Source organism: Choloepus didactylus (genome assembly GCF_015220235.1).
Source record: "Choloepus didactylus isolate mChoDid1 chromosome 23 unlocalized genomic scaffold, mChoDid1.pri SUPER_23_unloc7, whole genome shotgun sequence".
Classification (NCBI taxonomy): domain Eukaryota; kingdom Metazoa; phylum Chordata; class Mammalia; order Pilosa; family Megalonychidae; genus Choloepus; species Choloepus didactylus.
The window spans coordinates 28783-49348 of record NW_023637601.1 but is presented as its reverse complement, the minus strand read 5'-3'; the positions used below and the strand labels follow the sequence as shown (position 1 = coordinate 49348).

General features: G+C 40.9%; 1 long non-coding RNA gene across 1 annotated transcript in view; it reads left to right on the top strand.

Annotated features, from left to right (window-relative positions):
• The window catches only part of LOC119525105, a 27427-nt gene extending 6861 nt beyond the window's left edge, over positions 1-20566 (top strand). The window contains exons 3-5 of the long non-coding RNA XR_005214921.1: positions 17617-17739; positions 17842-17939; positions 19950-20566. This is a non-coding gene — a long non-coding RNA (uncharacterized LOC119525105). The remainder of the gene's footprint in view (positions 1-17616; positions 17740-17841; positions 17940-19949) is intronic.

Sequence of the window (20566 nt, the reverse complement as noted above, 5' to 3'; positions counted from 1 at the left end):
TCTCTTCCTCTGGAATCACACTAGATCTTGGAAACTAGGAAACTGTGAGGAGTTGCAGGGTGTGGGTGATGAGGGCACCAGGGTGGTGCAACTGGATGGGACTCTAAGCCAGGAACAGCCCCAGAACCAGGATTTGAACCTGAGTTGGATTTTGGCACCTGCTTCTGCTGTGACTTGGGAGGGGGAAAGTCAGGCTTTAGGACAGACAGGGAGAGTGAGATGAGTGGGGATCCTTCCCTGGTGGAGAGATGAGGCAGGAGTGGCAGGAAACTGAGGGCACCAGCTCTGTCATTCAAGCTGAGAATAGGGACTTCTTTGAGATATTATTCGGATCTTATTATGGATCACTCAGGCTTGGGAAATACTCAGCCTGGTTGGACTGTGCACTATGTTTTTGTGAAGTGTTGGGAGGGGGTGTGGTTTGGTACATGTCCCTGTCATTTCAAGTGACAGCAGATCTTTTACCTCAGGCCATAGGATGGTCATGGTGCCCCCAGAGTCACAGTGAGGCTGTCAGGCTGGCTTTTCTTTGTGAACCTGCTCTGCTCTTCCCCTAGTCATGTTTGTGCTTGTGAGCCACAGAGCTTCAGGCTCTCAGTTGCACAATGAATGAATGAATGAATGGAGTGAATATAATTATAAATGAGGTCATTGCATTTATCTCCATTAGACCTGGAGTGCTCTTATAAAAACCCCCATTTTTCTCAACTTGGGACCACCTCCTCCCTCCTTCATTCATTCAACAAACATTTTTCCCTGAGTGGCTGCAGATGAAATGCTCTAGAAAAAACACATCAGCTCTGACTGGTGAGGTTTAGTTGAATAAACAGAAATAACAAACAAAATTTTAAAAAAACAAGACCTTTTTTTGAAGTAGCAAATTGTATCTAATCCTTAAAGAAAGCAAGCTGAGTGATAGGGGAAGTGACAAAGACAGGAGAGCTTGAGGGGGTGGTGTTCTGGACATCATGACATGCTGCTCAAGTCCTGATGTAAGGCCCTTGGCCAGTTTGAGACAAGAAGAAGCCATGGAAGTGAGGATGGAGAGGAGCGAGATGAGAGGGGCAGGGAGGGAAGAAGACAGATCATGGGGGAGAATAGATAAGAGGGCTAGGTGTTTTTCTAAATGAAAAGAGGATCCAGTGATCTTCCTTAGTCTTGATTCATGTTTTGTAGCTCACTGTGGTGATGCTAGAAGGGAGCTGCTGTGGAGGAGGGGAGAACCCTGAGCAAGCATGGCTGTTGTTTGTGGACAAAGCATAGTCCAGGAGAGCCACAGAGGTGGACAGCAGGGGAGGTGTCATGGCATTGTTAGGTTGCAGGAGGTTCAGGTGTGACACATGAGGCAAAGAGTGGCTTGAGGATGACTTCTGGAGTTGTAACATAGTCAGCTGGGCCACTGGTCCTTGTTTTTATGGTGATGAGTCAAATGGTAGAGGAACAGTGCCAGGAGAAAGAGAAAGTGCTTTGTTGGTCTCATGGTACTTTTTGGACAAGCTAGCCAACAATGCAAAGATGATGTTATAATGTGTGAAAGCAAAATGCAAGTTCACAGGATTGATGATATAGTGTGATCCTCTATTGTGAAATTATGAATATAGTGTTCATTCACTCATTTTTGCAAATAATGCTTTCCAAATGTTTATCATACTGGATATAGAATGGGGAGTGGAAGTTACACAGGCCCCACCCTCATGGAGTATATGTAATTCATATTTGTGACCATCTTAGTTAAACATGCTGAGATGTGCAGCAGAGGGTCTCTATAATGATGGCACTGGTTATCATAAAGTAGAGGATTTGGTTTATATTTCTGCCTGACTTGTAAGCTTTTTCTGTGATTTTTTTCCCCTTCATCAGTGACAAAAGCAGAAGTATCTTCATCTGGGAAAGCAAGAGCCAACTGCACCAAATTAGAATTAGATGATGAGAGAGACTATAAGAGTCTTCACAAAGGGACAAAAAAACTGGTGGGGGGGGGTGCATTGGAAAATATCCTGTTCTGCAGCTTGCCTGTGACTGAGGGAGGCTGGGTCTCCACTAACTGGTGCAGGGATGGCAGGGGAGAACTGAGACAGGAAAATAACTTTTTTGTGCCTGAAGCTGAAAGGGCTGAACTGCCCACCTAAACATGCTGGGGAAAAAAGTCAGAGAACACTTATCAATTAAGGGGAATACTTTGATTTCACTTGTATGTGAAATCTAGATTCATCCAAGGTCACTTGAACTTTGAGACTGTCTATATTACTCAGGGCACTCCAAAAAACAGAATCTGCAGGATACTATAAATAATAAGTAAATAAATAAATAATGAGCTTTATAATAAGGTATTAACTACTGTGATCAAGGGGGCTGACAACTCCAAATTCCATGGGACAGTCCACAAACTGGAAATGCCAATAAAAGTGATGCTGAAGTTGAGTCCAAATTCCCCAGGGGAAGTTGCTGACTGAAGAGAAGGACAAAATTCTTTCTGATTTTCTTTCTGATTTTTGAAATCCCCATTTCTGACTTTTAACACCTCCAACTGACTGGATGAGGAGACACCCCACATTGCTGATGGCAACCTCCTTTCTTGATGGTAGATGAAATCAATTGTTTATAGATGGAAATCCACGTATGAAACACCCTCAGAATATCAGTCAGGCCAGTGCTTGTCTGACCAAGCAACTGGGCACCATAAACTAGCCAAGTTAACATGAAATTAGCCATCATGCTGTCTTAGGATTCTTTCAGACACTGAGGCTTCCCAAACTGCTGTTGCTCCTTATAATGAAGTGGGAAAGAGAAGCTGTCTCCCAGGGGACTTGAGTTGGCAAAAATAAAAGTGACCCAGTGACCCTTGTCTTAGTTTCCCATTGCTGTGAAATGACTTCAACAAGCAGATGCCTGCAAACAGCTCCCATTTATTAGCTCACAGATTGACAGGGTCAGGCATCTGGGCCCCACTTGGCTGCCCCTTTCTGCTTAGGGACATATGGGCAGGGGTGAGGGTGGAATCTAGGCCCTGGGATGACTGTGCCATCATCAGGGGGCTCAACTGGGGAAGAAGGTGCTGGGCTGCCTTATGGCCATCTCCAAGGGGAGTTCACAGCAGGGGCTTTTGCTTCCTCAGAGCCAGTCTCTTTCTACTGTCTGCTGTAACACAACCTATGACCTTGGCTATATTTTACCCATAACTTTTGCTATGTTTTATTGGTCAGAAGCAAGTCCCAGATTTCATCAGGACTCATGGGAAGGTGATAATGTAAGGTTGTGACTTGAGGGGTTACCATGGGGTGCATCTTCCAGAACCCGTAAATAAGGAGTGTGTGTGTGTGTGTGTGTGTGTGTTTAATTCAAACACATTTTATTTTAAATTTTTTATTTTGAAATAATTTGTATCTTATAGGACAGTTGCAAAAACAATACACAGCACCCTTCCTGGGGGTGGCTGTCACACCTATGACCTCACCATCCCAGTGCCTCACAAAACCCACCACTCCACTGCCTCCAGCAGTGGAACCATTGCTCTTTACACTGGAGTTTGTATATCTGTCTACCTTGCTACTTTACATGAAAATGATTTATGGTTTTCTAAGGCATGGAGTTCTTATGACCAATGTTTGATTTACTTTTCAGTGCCTCCAGTAATAGCCAACATAATGCGCTTTTGTCATAAAGGATCATCCAGCTGCTTCAAAGTCTTGGCTATAAAGACATTTGTGTTTATCATTATGAAGTAATATCAGAATTTTAAAAATCAAATGAGATTTCTCTTTTTCATTAACTTACTCCAATTATGTAAAAGTTACTCTAAACCAGTAGTTTTCAAATTGGATTGGGAAACTGGTGCTGCAGGCCATGAGGAACATTTTTTCTTCAATCAGACAGAAAAAATGTCAGAGTTTATCACATATAATACTGTTGAGAATTGTTTTCTGAAACTTTCATTTTAATTTATGTATGTCTGTGCAAACCAGGTCACAGTTTAAAATGTAATTTTCACTGTGGATTACATTAGAAAAAGAAAGAAAGAAAATCAAAATCACTGCTCTAAAACATGAAGTCTTAATCTGGTATCATAGTTGGACCTCAAGGTGACCATGGCTGAATTTTCATCAGATTCTTAGAAGGGTCTGTGCCTCTTCATAAACACCAGTTTCCTTGTGCAGTCTTGCCCATGTTCTCTCTCTCCACCTCCCCTTCTGTCTGTCTGTCTCTCTCTCTCTGTCTCTCTCTCTCTCTCTCTCTCAACATTTCCAGAAATCCTCTTGACAGGTTTTCTTTTTTTTTCTTATCTTCATTTTATTGAGTTATATTCACATACACAGTCATACGAAACAACTCGTACATTCGATTGTTCACAGTACCATTACATAGTTGTACATTCATCACCTAAATCAATCCCTGGCACCTTCATTAGCACACACACAAAAATAACAAGAATAATTATTAAAGTCAAAAAGAGCAATTGAAGTAAAAAAGAACACTGGGTACCTTTGTCTGTTTGTTTGTTTCCTTCCCCTATTTTTCTACTCATCCATCCATAAACTAGACAAAGTGGAGTGTGGTCCTTATGGCTTTCCCAATCCCATTGTCACCCCTCATAAGCTACATTTTTATACAACTGTCTTCGAGATTCATGGGTTCTGGGTTGTAGTTTGATAGTTTCAGTTATCCACCACCAGCTACCCCAATTCTTTAAAACCTAAAAAGGGTTGTCTAAATTGTGCATAAGAGTGCCCACCAGAGTGACCTCTCGGTTCCTTTTGGAATCTCTCTGCCACTGAAGCTTATTTCATTTCCTTTCACATCCCCCTTTTGGTCAAGAAGATGTTCTCCATCCCACGATGCCGGGTCTACATTCCTCCCCGGGAGTCATATTCCATGTTGCCAGGGAGATTCACACCCCTGGGTGTCTTATCCCACATAGGGGGGAGGGCAGTGATTTCACCTTTCAAATTGGCTTAGCTAGAGAGAGAGGGCCACATCTGAGCAACAAAGAGGCATTTGGGAGGAGGCCCTTAGGCACAATTATAGGGAGGCCTAGACTCTCCTTTGCAGCAACCGTCTTCCCAAGGGTAAATCCTATGGTAGAGGGCTCAACCCATCAAACCACCAGTCCCCTATGTCTGTGGTCATGTTAGCAACCATCGAGGTGAGGTAGGACAATACCCCTGCATTCTCCACATGCTCCTCAAGGGGGCTCTACATATTTTTTTCCTTTTTTTTTTTTTAAATCAACTGTATGAAAAATAAAAAAATTAATAAAAAAATAAAAAAAAAACATACACTAAAAGAACATTTCAAAGAGACCATAACAAGGGAGTAAGGAAAAGACAACTAACCTAAGATAACTGGTTTACTTCCAACCTGTCCCTACTTTACCCCAAGAAAGTTACCTAATATAGCAACATTTCTGTGAACTTGTTCCTGCTATATCCATCAGAAATTAACAGACCATAGTCATTCCTGGGCATCCCCAGAACGTTAAATAGCTTATCTGTTCTTCTTGGATTATTGTTCCCCCTTCCTTAATTGCTCTCTTGCTAGTTCCCCTACATTCTACATTATAAACCATTTGTTTTACATTTTTCAAAGTTCACCTTAGTGGTAGCATATAATATTTCTCTTTTTGTGCCTGGCTTATTTCGCTCAGCATTATGTCTTCAAGGTTAATCCATGTTGTCATATGTTTCACAAGATCGTTCCTTCTTACTGCCGTGTAGTATTCCATCATGTGTATATACCACATTTTATTTATCCACTCATCTGTTGAAGGACATTTGGGTTGTTTCCATCTCTTGGCAATTGTGAATAATGCTGCTATGAGCATTGGTGTGCAGATATCTGTTTGTGTCACTGTTTTCCTATCTTCCGGGTATATACCGAGAAGTGCAATCGCTGGATCGAATGTTAACTCTATATCTAGTTTTCTAAGGAACTGCCAGACTGACTTCCAGAGTGGCTGAACCATTATACAGTCCCACCAACAATGAATAAGAGTTCCAATTTCTCCACATCCCCTCCAGCATTTGTAGTTTCCTGTTTGTTTAATGGCAGCCATTCTAATCGGTGTTAGATGGTATCTCATTGTGGTCTTAATTTGCATCTCTAATAGCTAGTGAAGCTGAACATTTTTTCATGTGATTCTTGGCCATTTGTATTTCCTCTTCAGAGAACTGTCTTTTCATATCTTTTGCCCATTTTATAATTGGGCTGTCTGTACTATTGTCATTGAGTTGTAGGATTTCTTTATATATGCAAGATATCAGTCTTTTGTCAGGTACATGGTTTCCAAAAATTTTTTCCCATTGAGTTGACTGCCTCTTTACCTTTTTGAGAAATTTCTTTGAGGTGCAGAAACTTCTAAGCTTGAGGAGTTCCCATTTATCTATTTTTTCTTTTGTTGCTTGTGCTTTGGGTGTAAAGTCTAGGAAGTGGCCACCTAATACAAGGTCTTGAAGATGTTTTCCTACATTATCTTCTAGGAGTTTTATGGTACTTTCTTTTATATTGAGATCTTTGGTCCATTTTGAGTTAATTTTTGTGTAGGGGGTGAGGTAGGGGTCCTCTTTCATTCTTTTGGATATGGATCTCCAACTCTCACAGCCCCATTTGTTGAAAAGACCATTATGACCCAGTTCAGTGACTTTGGGGGCCTTATCAAAGATCAGTCGGCCATAGATCTGGGGGTCTATCTCTGAATTCTCAATGCAATTCCATTGACCTATATGTCTATCTTTGTGCCAGTACCATGCTGTTTTGGCAACTGTGGCTTTATAATAAACTTCAAAGTCAGGGAGTGTAAGTCCTCCCATTTTGTTTTTCTTTTTTAGAGTGTCTTTAGCAATTCGAGGCATCTTCCCTTTCTAAATAAATTTGATAACTAGCTTTTCCAAGTCTGCAAAGTAGGTTGTTGGAATTTTGATTGGGATTGCATTGAATCTGTAGATGAGTTTGGGTAGAATTGACATCTTAATGACATTTAGCCTTCCTATCCATGAACATGGAATATTTTTCCATCTTTTAAGGTCCCCTTCTATTTCTTTTAGTAGAGTTATGTAGTTTTCTTTGTATAGGTCTTTTACATCTTTCGTTAAGTTTATTCCTAGGTACTTGATTTTTTTAGTTGCTATTGAACATGGTATCTTTTTCTTGAGTGTCTCTTCAGTTTGTTCATTTCTAGCATATAGAAACATTACTGACTTATGTGCATTAATCTTGTATCCCGCTACTTTGCTAAATTTGTTTATTAGCTCTAGTAGCTGTATCGTCGATTTCTCAGGGTTTTCTAGATATAAGATCATATCACCTGCAAACAATGACAGTTTTACTTCTTCTTTTCCAATTTGGATGCCTTTTATTTCTTTGTCTTGCCGGATTGCCCTGGCTAGCACTTCCAGCACAATGTTGAATAACAGTGGTGACAGTGAGGATCCTTTTCTTGTTCCTGATCTTAGAGGGAAGGCTTTCAGTCTCTCACCATTGAGTACTATGCTGGCTGTGGTTTTTCATATATGCTCTTTATCATATTGAGGAAGTTTCCTTCAATTCCTACCTTTTCAAGTGTTTTTATCAAAAACGGATGTTGGATTTTGTCAAATGCTTTTTCAGCATCTATTGAGATGATCATTTGATTTTTCCCTTTTGATTTGTTAATGTGTTGTAATACATTGATTGATTTTCTTATGTTGAACCATCCTTGCATGCCTGGAATGAACCCCACTTGGTCATGGTGTATGATTTGTTTAATGTTTCTTTGGATTCGATTTGCAAGTATTTTGTTGAGGATTTTTGCATCTGTATTCATTAGGGAGATTGGCTGGTAGTTTTCCTTTTTTGTAGCATCTTTGCCTGGTTTTGGTATTAGATTGATGTTAGCTTCATAAAATGAGTTAGGTAGTGTTCCATTTTCTTCAATGTTTTGAAAGAGTTTTGAGTAAGATTGGTGTCAGTTCTTTCTGGAAAGTTTGGTAGAATTCCCCTGTGAAGCCATCATCTGGCCCTGGGCATTTATTTGTGGGAAGATTTTTGATGACTGATTGGATCTCTTTGCTTGTGATGGGTTGGTTGAGGTCTTCTGTTTCTTCTCTGGTCAGTCTAGGTTGTTCATATGTTTCCAGGAACTTGTCCATTTCCTCTACATTATCCAGTTTGTTGCCATACAGTTGTTCATAGTATCCTCTTATAATTTTTTTTAATTTCTTCAGGATCTGCAGTTATGTCACCGTTTTGATTCATTATTTTGTTTATATGGGTCTTCTCTCTTTTTGATTTTGTCAGTCTAGCTAGGGGCTTGTCAATCTTGTTGATCTTCTCAAAGAACCAACTTTTGGTGATATTTATCCTCTCTATTGTTTTTTTGTTCTCTATGTCATTTATTTCTGCTTTAATCCTTGTTATTTCTTTTCTTCTACTTGGTTTAGGATTAGTTTGCTGTTCATTTTCTAGCTTCTTCAGTTGATCCATTAGTTCTTTGATTTTGTCTCTTTCTTCCTTTTTAATATATGCGTTTAGTGCTATAAATTTCCCCCTCAGCACTGCTTTTGCTGCATCCCATAGGTTTTGGTATGTTGTGTTCTCATTTTGATTCATCTCTATATATTTAGCAATTTCTCTTGCTATTTCTTCTTTAACCCACTGATTGTTTAGGAGTGTGTTGTTTAACCTCCAGGTATTTGTGAATTTTCTAAGTCTCTGATGGTTATTGACTTCTAATTGTAGTCCATTGTGGTCAGAGAATGTGCTTTGAATAATCTGAATCTCTTTAAATTTATTGAGGCTTGTTTTATGTCCCAGCATATGATCTATTTAGGAGAAAGTTCCGTAAGCACTAGAAAAGTATGTGTATCCTGGTGATTTGGGATGTAATGTTCTGTATATGTCTCTTAAATGTAATTCATTTATCAGATTGTTTAGGTTTTCAGTTTCCTTATTGGTCTTCTGTCTGGTTGATCTATCTATAGGAGAGAGTGATGTGTTGAAGTCTCCCACAATTATTGTGGAAACATCAATTGCTTCCTTTAGTTTTGCCAGTGTTTCTCTCATGTATTTTGTGGCACCTTGATTGGGTGCATAAACATTTATGATTGTTACTTCTTCTTGTTGAATTGCCCCTTTTATTAGTATGTAGTGGCCTTCATTGTCTCTCAAAACATCCCTGCATTTAAAGTCTGTTTTATCTGAGATTAATATTGCTACACCTGCTTTCTTTTGGCTGTAGCTTGTATGAAATATTTTTTTATGTAATTTCTTAATGTGCTATTTCAGAAACCTTGTTTAATAACACGTAATGTTAAAGAGTATCAGGTCATTTCAGGAGCTTTAGGAACTGGGTGTGTTCATATTGTTCTGTTACCTACTAAATGACAATGAGAATATGAGAATCTTCTGGAAAATGTCAGGTAATCATTACATGACCTACCAATATATTTCAAGTTCTTGAATTTGCTTTCTACAAAATCCATGGAAGTGTTAAAAACTAATATAGAGATGTGGGTTGTTTATTAACTAAATTATTAAATGAGTGTCATATGTGTTGTTTAAAAAATCATTTACAGTTATTCACATCTAAATGGTGAATAATGATTATTGGTTCTGATTTTAAGTTTTCAAGAATCTTTACTTTCCATAAAGATTACTTTCATTATGGGGGTGAGGCACAGGATCAAGTGGTCATTCACTGTTACAGTTTCTTTTAACAAATGAAAAGACAGTGATGTTTAGCTGCAGTATAATAAAAACATTTATCAGAAAACAGTTTCATCAGATTCTGTGCTTTACAGATAATCAAACCTCTAAAAGTTCTAGAGACAGGAAGAACAGAACTCTATGAAGTATTCAATAAGTAGCCAGGTTCAAGAGGTCTTAGACTTGGCTTTGAACAAAGATACCCATTAGAGCTGGAAATGGTTATTGAATTTTCACTCGGATATTTCTCTCATGTATTTTGTGGCTCTTTGATTGGGTGCATAAACATTTATGATTATTTCTTCTTGTTGAATTGCTTCTTTTATTAGCATGTAGTGGCCTTCTTTGTCTCTCATAACATCCTTGCATTTCAGGTATTTTATCTGAGGTTAATATTGCTACTTGTGCTTTCTTTTGTCTGTAACTTGCATGAAATATTTTTTCCATCCTTTCACTTTTAATTTCTTTGTGTCTGTGTTTGAGTTTCTTGTATGCAACATATTGATTGTTCATATTTTTTATCCATTCTGCCAATCTATATCTTTTAATTGGGGAGTTTAATCCTTTGCATTCAATGTTATTACTGTGAAGACATTTCTTGAATCAGCCATCCTATCCTTGGTTTATGTTTGTCAGATATATTTTTCCCTCTCTCTTAAAGTCCTTTAACATACCCATATTGAATCTCTTTAGTACTGAACCTTTTTCCATCTCTCTTTCTCTTTTCTTTGTTTCTCTGTTGGTAGGGCTCCCTTCAGTATCTCAAGTAGGGCAGGTCTCTTGTTAGCAAATTCTCTCAGCATTTGTTTGTGAAAAATTTAAGCTGTCCCTCAAATTTGAAGGAGACCTTTGCTGGATAAAGAATTCTTGGTAGGCAATTTTTTCTCTCTCAGAATTTTAAATATGCCATGCCACTGCTTTCTCACCTTCATGGTGGATGCTGAGTAATTACTACTTAGTCTTATGCTGTTTCCTTTGTGAGTGGTGAATTGCTTTTCTCTTGCTGCTTTCAGAACTTGCTCCCTCTCTTCAGTATTTGACAGTCTGATCAGAATATGTCTCAGAGTGAGTTTATTTGGATTTATATTCTATTTGGAGTTCACTGGGCATTTATGAGTTGTGTATTTATGTTGTTTAGAAGGTTTAGGAAGTTCTTCCCAACAATTTCTTTGAAAACTCTTCCTAGACCTTCACCCTTCTCTTGCCCTTCTGGAACACCAATCACTCTTACATTTGGACATTTTATATTATCCATCATATCCCTGAGGTCCATTTTGATTTTTTTATTTTCTTCCCCATTCTTTCTTTTGTTCTTTCACTTTTCTGTCTTCTGAGTTTGCTGATTCACTGTCCAGCTTCCTCCAGTCTTATACTGTGAGTATCCAGAATCTTTTAAATTTGGTCAACAGTTTCTTTTATTTCCATAAGATCATTTTTTTTTAATTTACTCTTGCAATTTCTTCTTTATGCTCCTCTAGGGTCTTCTTCTTGTCCTTTATATCCTGTGCTGTGCTCTCATTGTGTGTCTTTAGTTCTTTGATTAATTGCCTCAAATACTGGGTCTCCTCTGATCTTTTGATTTGGGTGTTTGGGTTTGGGTTATCCATATCATCTCATTCCTTCATATGCTTTAAAATTTTCTGTTGTTTTTGGCCTCTTGGCATTTGCTTTACTTGATAGGGTTCTTTTAGGATATGTAGGCTTATTCATCTAATTTGTCAGATCTACAGCTTGGTGGCGTACACTTTCTCTAACTGACCAGCATGTGGCATCCCTGAACCACCTTTTCCCCTCAAGCCAGTTCTCCCCAACTTTGTCTTTGTGGTGAGCAGGGATATGAATCTTGTAGGGGTCCAATTGGTGCACCAAGTTTGCATGTGTAGTTGGTGTTGCCCACCCTGAATGTGGGACATGTGTCTGAGCAGTTAGGGAGGGAGGGTGGCTTTAATAATCAAACCTCCCAGGTGTTCCTGGAAATGTAAAGCTATTGCAAGAGTCTAAACCTTCAGTTCAGTCTCACCAGTTTTTCTCTGCCACTGACAAACAAGTCCTTAGTATTGGCATATCCCTGGGACTTCCAAGTAGGTCCCTCTTCCAAGCTGTGCCTCTGCTGAGGGAAAAGTGTGCTATGTCACAAGTGAGCACCTTCCCCCAAGGGAAGTTCTGGGCTGCAGGGCCATGTAGGGGTGTTCACAGCCTGCTGAAAGAATGGCTGAATGAGGTGTGTTAATTTCCCCCTTTTTGCACACCCCCACCTTCCTAGCTCCAGGACAATTAGCTGCAGGTGCGTGAAAGGCTATCATCCATGCCAGGTATTGTGGCAGGCATGCATGTTTCTGGAAACACTTCCCATCACACTGGGTTGTTTGGCATAGCTCTGGGCTATGGTGCTGGTGCTGGGCAGTAGCTTTCCCAGCCTGCTGGGAAGGTGGTTTTATGGGGTGTGGTTATTCCCCTTTTTGCTGACCTCTGCCTCCCTAGCTCTGTGACAATTAGCAGTGGGTTCATGAAAGGCTATCATCCATGCCAGGTATTCAGGTGTGCCCATATTTTGTGGGGATGCGGTTCCCACTGCGCTTCACTGTGCAGTTGTTGCTGCTGTATCTGCAGTTGCTTTTGGGTTTTTAAAACTAGTCCAACTCCAAACACCAACTCCCAGTTTCCCCAGACTGCAGCATGGCTGCTGGTTATCCAGCAGGTTTACTCACTCATTTCAGAATGCAGACTCCTGGTTTCACCAAGTGCATGGTCCCTGTGGATTTAACAGACCTTGTCCAGCTGGTGCATCACTGAAACTTGTGTTCTGGGTCACTTGTTTTCTTTTATCTAATATTTTTCATGGAGATGTTTTTTTGCCCTCTCTCTCCTAACCACCATCTTCCAGAAGCTCTAAGAAGTCCCCTGTTATTTTTTAAATTTTTTGCTAATTCCTAGGCCTATTTTATTTTATTTTATATTTTGGAGAAGAAAAGAATTTATTCATGATCTTGCAAGAATGGACACACAACCAGAAATGTGGCAGGCATGCTGAACAGTAGATCACAGCAAAAATTTATATCCTAGGCCTAAACACAAGTCCCTCCTCTGTTTCTCTATTGGCTGGATACTACAGAGGGTACTGTCTATCCAAGAGAGCTAACTAGCCCACCTTTGGGATTTTAAGTTGTACAGTCTATCCAAGAGAGCTCACCCAGTTTAAATTTCCCACTGAGAGTTCCCACCTTTGACCATACCCCCACATTCTTTTACATTCCAGTAACCCTGGTTATCTTTCCCACATAAGGAACTGGCACTGATTCTAGAGTTATGTCATGGCACTCTCTTTTTCCTTCCCCTCACTTTGGGGCTAGTAAACCAGCTCTTCTGCCCAATCTCCATTTTCTCTATTCCATGTGGTCTTTATGTGAAAACTAAACTTAACCCTTTCTTACAGATTCCCCCCCCCTTTCTTTTTTTAAACATTTTTAGTTTTCATATTTTAGTTACTCAAGTTTGCTAGGAGCTTTTTCACATTCCTCATCATAGGGATCTTTCTCCTTAAGGTGGGTATAGATTCTTCTGCTGATATTCTTGATTAGGGCAGTTTTGATGAGTCTCTGAACTAACCCCTTGGCACATGGGACAATGTAACACCCAGCTGCTGTGAGCACTCCAGCTGAAATGATACGGGAAGTTAAAACAGATGTTGCAATTCCTTTCCATTTCCTGAACCAATTTTCCAACCACCCTGTGAGTGGGTTGTTAATGCCAGAATTTTCTGCTAGTTCCTGAGATAAGGCTGTTAAGCCTAGTAAAGCTTTTGTGATAGTTCCATTGGGTGCCATATTATTGTGGATGATTGTGCAACAACTTCCTCCAACCAACACAGATACCTCCCTTTTCAGCTTGCATCATGTCTGGGGCCATTCTATTTTTCCATGCCATTTGGCTAGTGACATCTTACTGTTCTGCTATTCCCTTAATGACATCCCTGGTATAGTTGATAAATCTTTGCTGATTATAATAGATATAATTGATCCAATCCACATTTTTTATTGATGGTGACCCACCAGAATAAGAATGATTCAAATCCTGCAGCCACTTGATTTCTAGCTCTAAACTCATTTGGAACTCCCTAGGGAACCCCAATTCTATCTAAATAAATTCTTTCATCAAAGGAACCAGGTACATGTCAGATATTTCTCTTATCTCCTTTGCCTTGAGTTGGTAATTTTTCTTTACTTTCAAATGCCAGGGTGAATGAGATAGCCAATTAAACCAGAGCACAAGTTCCTCCCCAATTTTCAGGTTGTGTTGGCTGGAGGATGCCCTTCCTGTAGTACCACCAGAGGTCTGCTCAGGGTATAGCTAAGCTGGAGAAGTTGCCAGTACTGTCCTTGCTCACATTCCACACTGTTATACACAAGGCCATGGTACCAAGATCCTGGAGCCCTTCTTCCCATCTGGAGAGACAAGCTGAGTGGTTTCTGGGACCAAGGCAAGAAGCTGGTACAGCCCTGAAACTTCTCTTCTAGACTGGAGGGAAAAGGAAGGACAATGTGCTACAACTTTCACCAGGAGTGGCATTTTGAAAGAGGAGTGTTATACATTTAAACTTTTTTTCATGCTTTTCCATCTGCAAGGGGAAGGGCACAATTTGATAGGCCTATATTTTTTTAATTCAGTTTTATTGAGATATACTCACATACCATACAATCATTCATGTTGTACAATCAACTGTTCACAGTACCATCATATAGTTGTGCATTCATCACCCCAATCTGTTTTTGAACATTTTCCTTATACCAGAAAGAATCAGAGTAAGAATAAAAAATAAAAATAAACACCCAAATCATCCCCCATCCCACCCTATTTTTCATTTAGTTTTTTGTCCCCATTTTTCTACTCATCCATCCATACACTGGATAAAGGGAGTGTAATCCACAAGGTTTTCACAATCACACTGTCAACCCTTGTAATCTATATTGTTTACATTGGTATACAATCATCTTCAAGAGTCAAGGCTAGTGGGTTGGAGTTTGGTAGTTTCAGGGATTTTCTTCTAGCCATTCTGATACATCAAAACCTAAAAGGGTTATCTATATAGTGCAAAAGAATGTCCACCAGAGTGACCTCTAGACTCCATTTGAAGTCTCTCAACCACTGAAGCTTTATTTTGTTTCATTTTGCATCCCCCATTTGGTCAACAAGGTGTTCTCAATCCCATTATTTTGGGTGCAGATTCTTCCTTGAGAGTCATATCCTGAGTTGCCAGGGAGATTTCCACCACCACCACCCTCACTTATTTTTAAGAGCTTAAAGTGATCCAGAAACCAAAATTTTGAGAACCACTGACCTTGGAAGGAAGCTTACAAAAAACAAAAGTAGTCTTTCTCAAGTGGTAAGTTTGGTAAAGATAATTTTCTCCTTATATTATTTTCATATTGAATTTTGGGCAAACCCTCCTAACAGAGCAGGCATGTGCCCTGGAATTGTTAGCACCCAGAAACACAACCATACTTTATGTATTCTCAGTGAGTTCTCAGGTATTTCAATCATCAGGATAAATATTTATTTTTGTCTCTTCCATTATAAAACTGTCTCATAAAATGGAAAAAAAAAAAAACTATCTCTTCCAGTTCTTTCTCCTGACTTACATTTTTGGCATAAATTAATTTTTATTATGAATCATGTCAACAACTTGCAGTCTCTTGCAAAGGACAAAGGGTGTAGAGAGATACAGGATGGAGGTAAACCTGAAGTGCGGTTCTTCTATGACAACCTAAAGAAGAGAATTTTGAGTTTGGAGGTGGGGTTTTCCCTGGTACCTCTTTATGCTGGAGCCCAAGAAACACAGTTTCATCCCTTGGGCCCCAAACCAGATCCACATCCCCAGACTGATGGCTTCTGAACTGGCCATCAGATCTGACACCTCATAGTGTGCTCTGTCTTTGGAAGATATGCTTCTTCCAAAAACAGAGGGAAGGAAGGAAGGAGAGAGAGAAGAGAGGGAGATGGGGAGAAAGAGAGAGAAGAGCCACTGAGGTCTTGAACAGTGAAGCATGTCCTTGTGGCTTCTGAAGAGAGGGACAAGTCTCTGTATAACTGATTTTCCTCCCCTGCACACCTTGACCTCATGCTGAGCAATTACTGATGCAACCACCTCAGAACTCTTTCTCACCTTCTTCAGGTCTGAAGGTCTGTAAAAGTAGCCCCATGGGGAGGGTAGTGGTGCTGAAATATTGTCCTCAGGACTTTCTTACCACAAAAATCTCCATGTCCCATCCCTCCCATTCCCAGTAGGAACAGGTAGGCCTTATCTTTTCCATTCACTGAGTGAGCTGACATCCCTATTTAGTGTGTTTAGTCACATCTCTCTGAGAATCTCCCTCAAAGTCTCTGTGCCAGCAAGGAAGAGACATATCCATGGGAAGGAGATGACCTTAGAGTCCTGGTTCCCAGGATGACCAGAGAGAAATCCATCCTCCTCCTCTTTGCTGGCAAGGACCCCAGTGTGATAAGAGCCCCTGGATAGGGAGCCTCAGGGCAGCAGAGTCCAGCTGCTCCCAGATCTTTACTCATTTACATAACCCCAGGAGCAGAGGTCATCCCAGCAGGATTCAATTAGATTTTCTTCTCTGCAGAATATGCACTCCTTGGGCCTTTTTAGGTTTTGCTCCTTCAAGATCTTTTTCCAATTAGCAACTCCCTTCATTGCTCTCCTTTCATCTAGAGCTGATCCCTCATGATTTCCTGAGGTGATTTGGTCTACCAGAGGGCACTCTTGGCCAAGAATTGACTCCTGTTGAGGGTCCCAATGAAGGAAGGGGGCCTGGGGGCTGTATCACAGTGAAACAGGAAAGTAGAAAGTGTGTTTGAGGGGTGAGATGTGGGAGGTGGGGGCAGGGGTATGCTAAGTAAATTGACAAATTTGTGAGTCAAGTCATGACAGGACCAGAGGTATATATTTTCAGGTTTCCATGTGGTTGCCATGTGGGCAGTGTGAAGTGAGAAAGAAGCAGGAAGACCAGATGGGAGCCCCATTGCTGCTCCATGTGGGAGGTCTTTGCTTCTTCATGGGGGGCTGTGGACAGTTCTCAGGACTTCTGGAGGTAGAATCAGCAGGACTTGATTTTGGATTTGATGTGGGGCATATGAGTAAGAGATGAAGATCACCGTGGTTCTTGGTCTTGAACCCTGAGTTTGAGAAGGATGAGAGAGAAACAGGAAAAAGAATGTTATTAGGCCATGTAAGATATGAAATGTCCATATTGTTGAGTGGAAAAAAACTAATGCAGAATAACACATATACTATAGTCCTACCCTCATCTTGTACTGATTTGATAACTTTGCAAACACATCCCATGGAATTTACACTTTGAAGTGCAGGGGATAGAACTGTGAGCATACTGCTGGATTGTGCTCCTTAATGATTTCTAGTTTATGTACCTAAATAACCTTTTGATGCAGAAGAATGTGTCTGGAAGTTTGGTCATTAAAAGAGCCGGGGCATGGCAAGCATTCAGGGATCATTTGTGGCAGGACTGTCCCTAGGGGAAATTCCCTTATCTTTTCTGTGGCAGCCATGGGTGTCAATCAGGGACACAATAAGGAGCTTTTCAGCACTGGGGTCACTCTCCCATAATCCCAGGGCTCTGGCTGGCCTGTGCTGAGTGGAGTTCTCTGGGCTCTGGCCAGCTCTTTGAGGGACTGAGAGTAGTAGGTGATGGGGTTCCTGACTTGTGCAACCTCTGCATAGCAGCTCTGTGACTCTGGGGATCAGCCTGAGAGCTATTTAGGTGTGGAGCACATCTGAGTCCTCCCTCTATGCCAAGGACCAGGAGGCAGGCCACACTGAAGGGTCCCATCCTCAAGGTTCTGTAGCCATAGTGGGCAATTAGGAAGGTCAAGGCTCCACTAGCAGATTTGTATGAATCATTCTCTGCCCACCCCTCCCCTCAGAGCCAGACAACCTGGTGGGATAGAGTCCTGAGGCTGCCCTGCCCACCTGAGGGACTCAGCAGAGTTCTGGATGCATCCACTGTGGCCTGGGTTCTCCTCCTCCTCACCATCCTCACTGCACAGGTGTGACAACTCATTATTGGTTCATGGGTGGCCCCTTCCTTTATTCCTTTCCTTATTTGGGGAGCCTGGTCGTGAGCTCACTGTCTTTCTTTGCCTTTTCAGGGTCCTGGGCACAATCACAACTGACTCAGCCTCCCTCAGTTTCCAGGGCTCCTGAACAGTCACCATCTCCTGTACTGGAAGCATCAGTGACATTGGGGGTATGAACAGGTGTCCTGGTACCAACAGCAACCCAGGCATAGCCCACGTGCTCCTCATTTATGACTTAGTTCTTGCCCTCAGGGGTCCCTGACCACTTCTCTGGCTCTAAGTCTAGGAACACAGCCTCCTTGAGCATCTCTGTCTCCAGCCTGAAGCTGAGGCTATTTATCACTGCTTCTTATATGGAGGCAGCAGTGGTAGTGCAGTGGTCCAAGATCATGGGGAAGTGAGAACAAAACTTCCCAAAGGGCTCAGTGCCTGGGATGTTCACACTTGCCTTCGGGTCAGTGTATGATTTCTGCCATCACTTAGGCTCATCACCAGGCTGCAGGTGCTTCAGCAATGGGTCCCCCACAAAACTGTTGTTGCTTCTTATAATGAAGTGGAAAAAGGAAGCTGTCTCTCAAGGGGTCTGGCTTGCCCAAATTAAAATAAAAGCTCCCTCCTTGTTCTGACATGGCCTGAGGCTGTAGGCTTGTTCTCACACTCCAGTGGCAAGAGCAGGGACAAGGCAGTGGTTTCTTACTGCACCTGAGATGGCTCAGAGGACACCTTCCCTGAAGTCCTCTTCTCTGCACCTCAGTAGGAGTTCAGGTCCTTGAGACTTACTGACCCAGATCTTCTGACTTCCTCATCTCATCTCCTCTGGATTTGAACAAGTGACCCAGATGGTCCATATATTAGTTTTCTCTGGCTGTGTAACAAATTACCACAAACCCTGCAGCTTCCAAGGACAGCCATCTGCTACTCTTGTTTTCCCTGGGTTAGGGATCTGTTCCAGCTTAACTGGGTCCTGTGCTCAAAGTCTTCCCAGGTTGACCTGGCTATATTCTCATCTGGAGGTGCAATTGGGAAAGACACATCCAGATGACAACATAGCTCTCTAAAACTGCTCCCAACTCCCCTGACAGAATTCATTTCCTAGCTGCTTTATGATGGGGTCCTGGGCTTTTTTCAGGCTAGGGATCACCTGCAGCCCCCTGACAGATGAGCTCCTGTACTGGCTGGCCACAGTAGGGGTTTTTGCAAATTTAGGGCCAACAGAGAGAATCTCCCAGTCCAGTTTGCTAAGAAGGCATCTTGTATAATATAATGTAATCATGTGAATGACTTTCTATAACTTTTACCAAACTATTTGTAGAAGCCAGTCAAACTTTCCACCCATATTTAGTGGGAAGAGATTATGCAGGAGTGTGACTATTTGGGGTTACTTTTTGTTTTTGTTGTGGGCAAATATCTCTTCATTGGAAGTTTTTTTTTATCTGTCCAGATCCATTTTTTCAGCCTCTTTTTAAAAAGCTCTGTAAATTTTGTTGAAGGAAAGTAAGAAATTGGGTACTTCATCCTAGTCTTTTTGCATCTCTCTCCATACCCCAATCTTAGTTCATTGTCTCATCTGGGGAATATTTATATGACTGACCATTGTTTTTTCAAAAACCAACCTGCCTGCAAGTTTTTTTGACTACTGTCCAAATCAAATCTTGTACTCTAAAGTACAAAGAAAGCCATAGGGACATGCCTACATGGCTCTTGATTTTACTCACATACTTCAACCAAAAGAACATGTTGGAGGTGACCGAATGCAGAGGGAGACCTGAAAATCCAGTAAGGGGTATTGAGCCTGACATTAAATAGTTTGGAAATTTAAACTATCCCTGGTCACTTTCCTGGCTCCAGGTCCGGCAGCAGGGCCTCCCTGAGCATCTCCAGGCTCCAGCTGGAGGGTGAGGAGGATTATCACTATGGGTCATATACAGGCAGTAGCATTTTCCATAGTGCTCCAAGGGGAAATGAGACCAAACCCTTCTCTGCACTGAGACCACTCACTGCTAATGTCAGTTTCTCATTCATTTGAGTTCTATGTTACCATTGTATTTCAAAATCATTACAAACTAAATGGAAACTATCAAAATGTATTAAAAGGCCCCTACATAGCCTTTACCCAGTTTCATTAATATTTGGCATTTTGCTATCTTTATCTTACAATCTTTCTCTTGCTCTCTTTCTAGTTTACTCCCTTGCCAGTCTGTCTGCAGCTCTGCCAAATTATATATGAATGCTCAGATAATCCTGCATTTTCCATAATATACTTGTCAAGACAAGCAGATGCACTGAAGCCAACAGAAAATCATGAAGTTCCCAAGAAATTTAGAAGATATGGAGAATTCAAATGAACAAATTAAAAAGCCAGAGGGGACACAAAATTTGGTGCAATTAATTAAAGAATTACACAGAAGTGTCAGTGAGATAGCTAAAGACATAAAGGACATCAAGAAGACTCTAGAAGAGCAAAAAGAAGAGTTTAAAAGAATAAATAAAAAGTTAGACAGTATTACAGAAAAAAAAGAAACAGTTGATCAAATTAAAAATATAGTAGAGATGCACATTAGCAAATTTGAAGATGTAGAAGAAAGAATAGGTGAACTAGAGGACAGCACAATTGAAAGCAAACACACAAAAGACCAAATGGTTAACAAAATTGAAAGATTTGAAGTAGATCTCAGCATTATGATGGACAACATGAAGTGGACAAACATAAGAATCATTGGTGTCCCCAAAGGTGAAGAGAAGAGTAAAGGGCTAGGAAGAGTGTTTCAAGACATAGGGAAAATTTCCCAACCTAGTT